At 36.0% G+C, this 10245-nt stretch overlaps 1 pseudogene; it reads right to left on the bottom strand.

Moving 5' to 3' along the window:
• Nucleotides 1-8538: 8538 nt before the first annotated feature.
• On the bottom strand, nucleotides 8539-9159 carry LOC114202023 (lymphocyte function-associated antigen 3 pseudogene; annotated as a pseudogene).
• Between the last annotated feature and the right edge of the window lie 1086 nt (nucleotides 9160-10245).

Below are 10245 nucleotides of genomic sequence, written 5' to 3'. Positions count from 1 at the left end.
GTAATGACTAGATTATGGGGCGCATATAGTTTAAATAATCCCCACTCCCCCCTTTTTAGTGATAATGTATACTTGCAGAACACTTGATAGAAAGAAAAAGTTTTTCATCCCTAATACTCTAAACCTTATCAAAATTTTTACTTCACATATTTTCCTTCCATTACATTTTTTTGCAGGAAGCCATATTTAAAAATCTGAGGTATAGAGGAGTGCATAAAACATATCTGCCAGGTTTAGATAATTTGTAAAAACAAACACCCATGTAACTAGGACCCAGGTCAAGAAATAGACCATTGCCAGCTTTCCAGAATACAGACACTGTGTTCCTCCCAATCACAACCCACACCCTTTCTTAGAGATATAGTCATTATCCTGACATTGTGAGTATTTCAGAGTTTTTCTTTATAGCTTTACCACTTGTGTACACATCCCTAAATAATACCATTTATATGAATTAATATAAATAAATCATACCGCATGCTTCCTCTGATGGCTTGCTTCTCTCACCTGTATCACTTATTTGAGAGATTCATCCATGTTTTTTAGAGTAGCTATAGATTCTTTGTCTCCATTGTTCACTAGCATGCCAGTGTATAATTTTAGTGAAGCAATCATGAATTGATTGAACATCCAATTCTACAGTGGATGGACACTATGGTTGTTTCTAGTTTGGGACTATTAGTATTAACAATGCTGCAGTGAACATTCTTGGACATTTCCCATGGAATACATGTGTAAAAGTCTCTTGGGTCCACCTCCAAAAATAGAATCACTGGGGTATGAATACCCTCAACTTTTCTAGATGATGCCAAATTGATTTCTGTAGTAGTTGTGCCAATTTACAGTCTCACCAGTAGCACAGAGAGTTCCTGCTGCTACACTTCTTCACCTACACCAAGAATTGTCAGAATTTACTTTTTTTTACTCTTACTATTAAGCTTTTGCATATTCTCATATTTATGAGCCTTTTGGATTTTCTCTTCTGTGAAAGGACTGTTCAAATTCAAATCTTTTGCCCATTTTTCTATTCTATTTTCAGTGTTGTACTTACTGATTTAATGAGTTCTTCATATGTTTTAAATACCAGTGCATTGGTCATTATACGTGTGGCCAAAAAGTCCCTTGCTCTGTTGCTTGTATTTTCACGTGCTTTATGCTGTGCTTTGTGAACAGATCTTAATTATAATGCAGTCAAATTTACCATTCTTTTCCTATGGTTAGTGATTTCCTGTTTTATGAAATCTGTCCCTGCATTAAGGTCATGAAAATATTTTCTCTTTCCTATATTGTCTTCTAAAATATTTATGGTTTTGCCTTTCACGGGTCTTAGTCCACCTGTAAGTGATGTTTGTGTATGGTGTTGAGTAGGGTTCTGGTTTCCTGCCCCCCCTTTGGATATCTGATTTTCTCAGTAAACCACACTTGATAAGTCTGCTCTTTTCCAACTTATTTACAGCAACACGTGTCATAAATCAAGTGTCTATGTATATATGGGCTAGTTTCTATACACTCTAGTAAATACCATGGCTCTTTTTATTTATTTGACATACCACATATCAGTATTAATTGCTACAGATATGAAGTCAATCCTGTTATTTGGATAAGGCCAGTCCATTCTACTTTGTTCTTTGAAGGTGTTTTGTTATTTTTAGCCTGTTTTGACTCCATTTAGATGATCAGTTCATTAGAATTTCAACCAAAAGCTTGTTTGAGATTTTAATTAAGATTGTGTTAAACTTTTAGATTTGACGTCTTTTCAATATTGAGTGTTTGTTTTTTGTTCTCTCTTTTTAATAAGATAACTTATTTAATATTCCAATAACATTTTGTATGTTTTCCACAAGAGGACATTTTTATCCTGATACTTCATATTTTGCAAATACCATCTTTGAACTTTTCATTTTCTAATTTTTTTTCCTGGTAAGTAGAATATGGTTAGTGTTTGTATGTTGATTTATTTATGCTATAAACATCTAAACTCTTTTGTTGATTCTAGTAACTTGTCTGTAAATACCTATAACGATCTAATGTACAGAATCGTAACATCTGCAAATAATGCCAGTTTTATTTTTTTTTCCTTTCAAATGATTTTTTTATCCTTCCCCCCCTCCCCTTCCTGCTCTCTCTAGGTGATAGTGGACATCCTTATTTGATGCAGCTCTGAAAGAGAAAGGTTTCAGTAATTCTAAAAGTGGCATTTCATGTAGACGTTGTGTTCTATTGCACACTGGTCCAGTCAAGAGATAGAAAGTGTACAGTGGACAGGGGAAGTTTAACATCAAGTTAAACTATGACAATTGTATAATATATAGTATATGAGAAAACCGTGTATGTTATTCTGGGGCTGAGAGAGAGTACTCAAAGATAGAAAAATTTGGAGTGGGGGTGGCCCTCTCAAAGCCTGGAGTTCACACCTCACTGGAGAAAGTATAGGAGAACCTATTGGATGGCAGAGAAATTTGCTGGTTTGTGGGCACAAAGCTGGTTTGCAGAACCAGAGCTGGGCTACAGTTGCAGGGTGAGCAGGAAGTAACACTTTGGAACACATCAGTGTAGACAAGCGACAACTAGTGGTTAGTGTGTGGGCATGTAGTAGGAATAAGGATGCTGGTGGAGTTGGAGGCCTGGAGCCAAAAATGTCCTGCACGCAGGATTAGAAGGGCTTTGGTGTTGGGAGGGCTACAGCACTGGCAGAACTACAGATGATAAACCTGTTGGGCAGGGGGCTGGTGCGGAGCAGTAAAGAAAGCAAGCAGAGAGAATCAGTGGGCAGGTGGTTTGGAGCACAAGATGTCTCTGTGAAGAAAGTCATAGAAAGCCAATCAGCAGGCCATACCAGGATTGTACATTCAATGAGGAGTTGTTCTTGGCTCATGCTTGGGGCAGAGCAGTGAGGATATCCTCACACACACACCTCTGAGAACCAGAAATAACAAGAGAGCCACTTTCTTCAATGTCCCTCCAGTGTCTTCTCCTGAGAAAATATAACATTGTGTCACTTTGAAGGAGAGAGACTTAAAAATTGTGTCTATTATCAGAAAGCATGTTTTGATGGGTGAATTTAAAGTAGAGAGGCAATACTTTAATAATTGGCTTCAGGGGCGCCTGGCTGGCTCAGTCTGTTAAGTGTCTGCCTTTGGCTCAGGTCATGATCTCAGGGTCCTGAGATCAAGCCCTACATCTGGCTCCCTGCTCAGTGGGGAGTCTGCTTCTCCTTCACCCTCTGCCCCTCCCCCTGCTCATACTCACTCTCTCTGTCTCATTCTCTCTATCTCAAATAAATAAAATCTTTTAAAAATTAAAAAAAAATATTTGGCTTCATGTCCTTTATCAGTTTAAGGGATTCACTTCTATTCTTAGTGTGTGTGAATAGCAGGCAACTTACCTGCCACGGTTATTGTTAGCTCACCCAAGGAATAGTATCATTCTGTTATTTCTCTGGTAAATTAATGATTAAAGCAGCAGGACTCTCCATTTCAGGAGGTCTAATAGATTGCTTAGGATTCTTGGTGGACCCAGGCTTCCCTGGCCTGAAGTGAGCTTTGCTGCAAAACCCAGGCTTTGGCACAAGGGGTTGTCATGGGGCTAGGGCAGAGAGCCTGTGAATCCTGCATTCTAGTCCTACCCCGGGCTTGTCTGCTTCACCTGTAAGGAGAACCTTGGCGTATAGTGAGATTGCCTTGAGAATAGAGTACTTTATACCTTAAATGCTGCTCTGCATTTCTGGTAGCTGCACTTAAACTAAACAAGGAGAGAAGGTGCTTGGATTTCATTTAAAATCATACCCAGGGGCGCCTGGGTGGCTCAGTCGTTAAGGGTCTGCCTTTAGCTCAGGTCATGATCCCAGAGTCCTGGAATCAAGTTCCACATCGAGCCCTTGCTCAGCCGGGAGTCTGTTTCTCCCTCTCCCTCTGCTTGCTGCTCCCCATGCTTGTGCTTGCTCTCACTCTCTCTCTTTGTCAAGTAAATAAAATCTTTAAAATCATGCCCAACAGAGCCCTGTCCATGGAGAAGCAGGACAGAAGATTCCTGTGTTAGACTTACAAAGTGTATATATTTACCATTGTTCATAATGTGTGGTTTCATTGTACTTATCTCAACTGGTTTTAGGCTCTAAAGTGGACAAAATAGATGGGAGAAAATGGCACATATTTTTACCATTCTTAAGTGGTAAGCAATCCATTCTGTAGTGATTGACTTGTAACTTATATTGAGGAGAGACATTTTAATTTTTTAAAAAAGCTTTTTCTTTCTGTGTGCCTATATTTAATAGAATTAGATAACACTAAATCAGGAAAAAAATACTTTAAATGTTGCTCATTCCTGTACTCTTGTACTCTCTTCCTAATACTACCAGTGTGTTAAGCATATTCACCTCTTGGGCTCAGAAATCACACAAGACAAATCAGCCCACAGCTTTCTTTTCACACATATGACTGAATTCACTTCTTATTCCAGGCACCCTGAGACCTTGTTCATGAGGACCTGTGTATGAACAGGGAGTTTGTCCTGTAAATGCTGGTTGGAACTGCTGCCTGGTCCAGCTCTCTTAACTGCCACTCTGGCAATGGTGAGATACAAATGTAAATCTGAAACTTTTAAAAAAGTTTTTAGTTATTTAATATACAGGGTTAGATAAGTTTCAGATATAAAGTATAGTGATTCAACAGTTCCATATATTACCTGGTGCTCATTAGGACAAGTGCACTCTTTAATCCCCATCACTTATTTAACCCATCCCCATAGAGCCTTCTCAGTGGTAACCATCAGTTTGTCCTCTATAATTAAAGTCTCTTTCTTGATAAGTCTTTCTCTCTCTGTTTTTCCCCTTTGCTCCTTTGTTTTGTTTCTTAAATTCTACATATGAATGAAATCATAGGTATTTGTCTTTGTCTGACTTATTTCACTTAGCATTATACGCTCTAGCTCCATCCATGCTGTTACAAATGGCAAGATTTCATTCTTTTTTATGGCTGAATAATATTCCATTATATATATATATATATATATATATCACATCTTATTTATCCATTCATCATTTGAAGGACACTTTGGGCTGCTTTCATAATTTGGCTATTTTAAATAATGTTGCTGTAAACATAGGGATGCATGTATCCCTTTGAATTAGTGTTTTTGTGTTCTTGGGGTAAATGCCCAGTAGTGTGATTGCTGGATCATCAGGTAGTTATATTTTTAACTTTGAGACAATCCTTCATACCATTTTCCACACTGATGTTGAGCATCTTTTCATGCATCTATTTGCCATCTGGGTATCTTCTTTAGAGAAATGTCTGTTTATGTCTTCTGCTCATTTTTAATTGGATTATTTGATTTTTTTGGTGTTCAGTTATATAAATTCTTTGTATATTTTTGATACTAACCCTTTATCAGATATATCATTTGCACATATCTTCTCCCATTCATTAGGTTGTCTTTCATTTTGTTGTTTCCTTTGCTGTGCCTTTTATTTTGATGTAGTCCCAATAGTTTATTTTTGTTTTGTTTCTCTTGCCTCAGGAGACATATCTAGAAAAATGTTGCTATGGTTCATGTCAGAAAAATTAATGCTTTTACTGTCTACTAGATGTTTCCAGTTTTTGACTGTTACAAATAAAGCTGCTATGAATAGTCATGTGCAAGACTTTGTATGGACATATGTTTTCATTTCTTTTAGATAAAAGCTTAAGAGCAGTGATATGGTAAGTATATGTTTATCATTTTAAGAAATTGCACAACTGTTTCCAAATATCCATAACCCCATGTATTCACATCATGTAGTCATGGAGCCCTAGTATTGTCAGTCTTTTTAATTTGAGCCAATCTAATAGGTGTTTGTGGCATATCATTTTAGTTTTAACTAGCATTTTCCTAAGTATAATGTTGAGCATCTTTTCATGTGCTTAATTGCCATCCATTTATCTTATTTGAGTCTGTTCTAATATTTGCCCATTATAATTGTGTTGTTTGCTTACCACATATTGATTTTTTTAAAGATTTTATTTATTTATTTGAGAGAGAGATTGAGAGAGAGATAGAGCCCATGAGAGGGGATAGGGTCAGAGGGAGAAGCAGACTCCCCGCCGAGCAGGGAGCCCGATGCGGGACTCGATCCCGGGACCCCAGGATCATGACCTGAGCCAAAGGCAGTCGCCCAACCAACTGAGCCACCCAGGCACCCACCACATATTGATTTTTAAGGGTTCTTTATATATTCAAATTACAAGCCCTGTGATGGTTACATGTTCCACAGATATTTTCACCTGCTCTGTGTTTTAATTTTTATTTTTCTAATAGTGTCCTTAGTAGAACAAAGTATTTTAATTTGGATGAAGTCCAATTTATTGATTTTGTCTATTATACTTCATATTTTTAGCAACCTATTTAAGATACTTTTACCAAATCCACATTCACTTAAATTTTGTCCTATTTTTTTCTTCTAAAAATATTGTAATCTTAGCTCTTACATTTAAGTCTAATATCAATTAATACTTAATTCTGTATATTGTGTAAAGTAAGGATTGATAACCATTTATTTTAACTTATGGCTGTCCATTGGTTATCCCTGATAACACTGTATTTCCTCCACTGAATTAGCTTTGCACCTTTGTTGACAATCAGTTGACTATATCCTTATGGATTTATTTCTGGATTCCCTCTTCTGCTAAATTGATCTATATGCCTACCTTTATGCCAATGCTATACTTTTTTCAATGTTATTGCTTTATAATAAGTCTTAGAAACTAGCAGTATAAGGCCTTCAGCATGGTTATTCTTTTTCAAAATACTTTTGGATGTTATAAATCCTATGCATTTCCATATAAATCTTAGAAATAGCTTCTCATTGTTCAGAGACAATTCTTTATGGGTCTCATATTTCTACTTGAATTCTGATTAGAGACATTAACGGCTTTTTTTCCAAACTATTTTTCAATGCTAATTGTATAAAAAACAGCCTTGGAAGAAAGTAGAAATAATAGTATTTCCCTCTGGGACAGAGGGTATATTTATGTGCTATTCAGGAACATAAAGATAGCACTCTAAGGATGTTTGCTAAATGTTTGTTTATTTGTTTATTTATTTATTTATATTATGTTCAGTTAGCCAGCATACAGTACATCATAAGTTTTTGTTGTAGTGCTCAACGATTCATTAGCTGCATATAACACCCAGTGCTCATCCCAAAACATGCCCTCCTTAATACCCATCACCCGGTGGAATATTGCTCAATCATCAGAAAGGATGAATACTCACCATTTGCATCAACATGGATGGAACTGGAGGGGATTATGCTAAGTGAAATGAGTCAGGTAGAGGAAGACAATTATCATATGGTTTCACTCATATGTGGAACATAAAGAATAGAGCTAAAAGTCCATTTAAAAAGCCCATTTAAAATAATGGAGTTTCCTACATTGTAATGCAAACCTATCGTCTGCATATCATACATCTGCAGTGCTTCTTATCACTAGCATGGGACTTGGGGACTGAGGGTAACCACTGCAAAGAAGTTCATGCTGCCTGCTGTGGCATGAGTAATAAACCATCCTTTTTATATCTGACTCAGGTGTCTTGTATCTTCTTCTAGCATCTATAAAACTGCCAGATCAAATTGTTAGCTTACAAGTAGGGTAAAAACTTACACCTTTCATAGTTCTTGACACACAGTTGCCAAAAAAGGTATTGTCCAAAGTAAATGCTAACAACATCTCCAAATCCTAACTGTAGTGGATAGACACAACCAATGCATGTTTAGATAACCTGTTCTCAGAGAGTTACCAGCCAACCTGGGTATATTGCTCTTGTGTGACATGGATGATTTTTTGATTCATCAGGAAAACCAGTATTTGTTAGAGTGTTTGTCTCTTTCATGCTCCTGATAAACACATATACTCCTTCAAACATTATTTCCTTTTAACTGGCTTATATGCTATTTTGGGGCCCAAGAGCCCACAAAAGAGCTTTCTTATTTTTGTTTTCATTTTGTTTTTACACGAAAGTAACCAGTCATGGAGTGCCTGGGTGGCTCAGTTGGTTGTCTAACTCTTGATTTCAGCTTAGGTCATGATCTCAGGGTTGTGAGATGGAGCCCGGCGTTGGTCTCCATGCTCGGTGGGGAGTCTGTTTCTCTCTCTCTCTCTCTCTTTCTCTCTCTTTTCTGCCCCTCCTCCTGCACACACACTCTCTCTAAAATAAATAAATAAATATTTTTTAAAGTAACCAGTCACACACAACTATTTGTTGAACTTTTTAGAACCTTTTTAAAAATGCCTATATTTACATTTATTTATATATTTAAAAGTTTACATCTCTCTAATATAAAATTTATAATAAAATTGAGAGACTGGTCATATACAGCAGCTAGTCATATACAGTGATAAAACAGATATTAATGCTGGTTGTTAGTTAATATTTCTTCCAAAAAATACCTTCTGATGAAGGACTACTTTAGGTTAGAATTCCAAAATTTCCTCAAAGATGATGTAATACTTGAATGGTAAACCAGAGGGCATTCATTTCATTATTTAAACTACTTAGTTACTATACATTTGATTTCATCTTGTAGTACCAGTCAACTGGAGTTGGTTCTGTTTCTCTGCCACATTTCAGAGAACCTTTTCTAAGCAGCAAAAATAAAATTACTATTCCTGCTAGTATTACTGCTGATGTAATCATAAAACTGCCCTGAATTACCATCTGGGACACAGGTTGCTAAAACAAGTGATGATGTCTGTTTGGATAATGGATTGCTAATGGTTGTATTTCCCGTGAGAGATCATTTTCCTTCTTAATATATGCTTCAGATGAATCAGAGCTATTTTTACGAAGTACTGAGGAAAATTCCACGAGTACTTTATAAGTTCTATATTTCTGTTGTTAGATTCCAGGATCTTGCAATGGACTGTAAGGTCTTCAACAGTCAATGTGCAATTTAGTGTTGGATATGGAAGAGGCTCATTCACCTACAGAATGAACTTGATATTATCTTTAGTGCTTGGAGATTCTATTTCATACTCGTCTTCATCTGATGATGTTAGATTGAAAAAGGTAAGGTTGCCTGATGTCATCTAAATGAACCTTATCTACAAAAGATGGGAAAGTTTTGGCCTTAGAATTTTCTTCCCATTCTATGACGTTCACCTTTATTTTTTTTTCCCACATAATCTTCTTAAAGGGTCCCTGTAAGTCAAATTTGAAAGGCAAATGACAAATTATTATACTGGATAAAAATTGTTTTACCATCATTCAATAATTCCCTATCTTGGTCTCTCAATATGTGTAGTTTTGAAGGTATTTATTAATATACTTAAGATAGTTATATTACACAGATTCAAATATGAACCAGAACACCAAAGTTGTTCTAACAAATACATATGAATCCACAATAAACATAGATAAACTTGTATTATTTTTCACATGTACTTCCACTAATTTTTATAAGCCAATTGCTTCATTTAACATCATTTCTATTACTTCTAGTAGCTCTCCCATGATGTCATCTCTATATTTCAGAAATGCTTCAAAAAAAGTTTTCCTACATGCTGGTGGACTTTTTGACAAATAATGGTCATGAAGACTTTATTTAGTCTTTACAATAATAACAATAAATTTATTTTTTATTTATTTTTATTTTATTTTTTATTATGTTCAGTTAACCAACATATAATACATCATTAGTTTTTGATGTAGTGTTCAACGATTCATTAGTTGTGTGTAACACCCAGTGCTCATCACATGTTCCATCCTTAAACAACAATAAATTTAAAACACCTACAATGAAGTGGAGTTTTCAGAGAGTCTAGAACAATTTTATTTAAAAACTTAAGGAAAATTTAAGAGGCATAAATGTTTGCTTTAAACAAACCAATTTACACTAAAAAATAAATTCTCCAAAACTGGGCTGCCATGTTTTATGAAATTTTAATTTCTTAGATTAAATACGCAAAATACTAAGTGAAATGGTGTAAGAAAGATGCCATTTGTTCATTGAAAGCAGAGCATAGGGCCTATAATTTGTGGTCCTTTAAACCAAACTGTCCCCACTACTGATGTTGACTGCAACATAACACAAAAATCAAAAATACCAGCTCATTCAGGGAATTAATTGCCCCCATCCCAAGGTGATGGATATATCCAACATATGTTATCCATAATTAAGACAAATCCTGGGGCTATGAAAAAGCGCTTGCCTTCAGACCTGTCTGACCCAGAGACTCCAACTCTAGCTGTTGAGCCATATGACTTAAA

Source organism: Eumetopias jubatus, unplaced genomic scaffold, assembly GCF_037043125.1.
Source record: "Eumetopias jubatus isolate StellerSeaLion01/CBP00866 unplaced genomic scaffold, mEumJub1_p1.0 scaffold_11, whole genome shotgun sequence".
Taxonomy (NCBI): Eukaryota; Metazoa; Chordata; class Mammalia; order Carnivora; family Otariidae; genus Eumetopias; species Eumetopias jubatus.
This window is presented reverse-complemented; position numbering and strand designations above follow the sequence as displayed.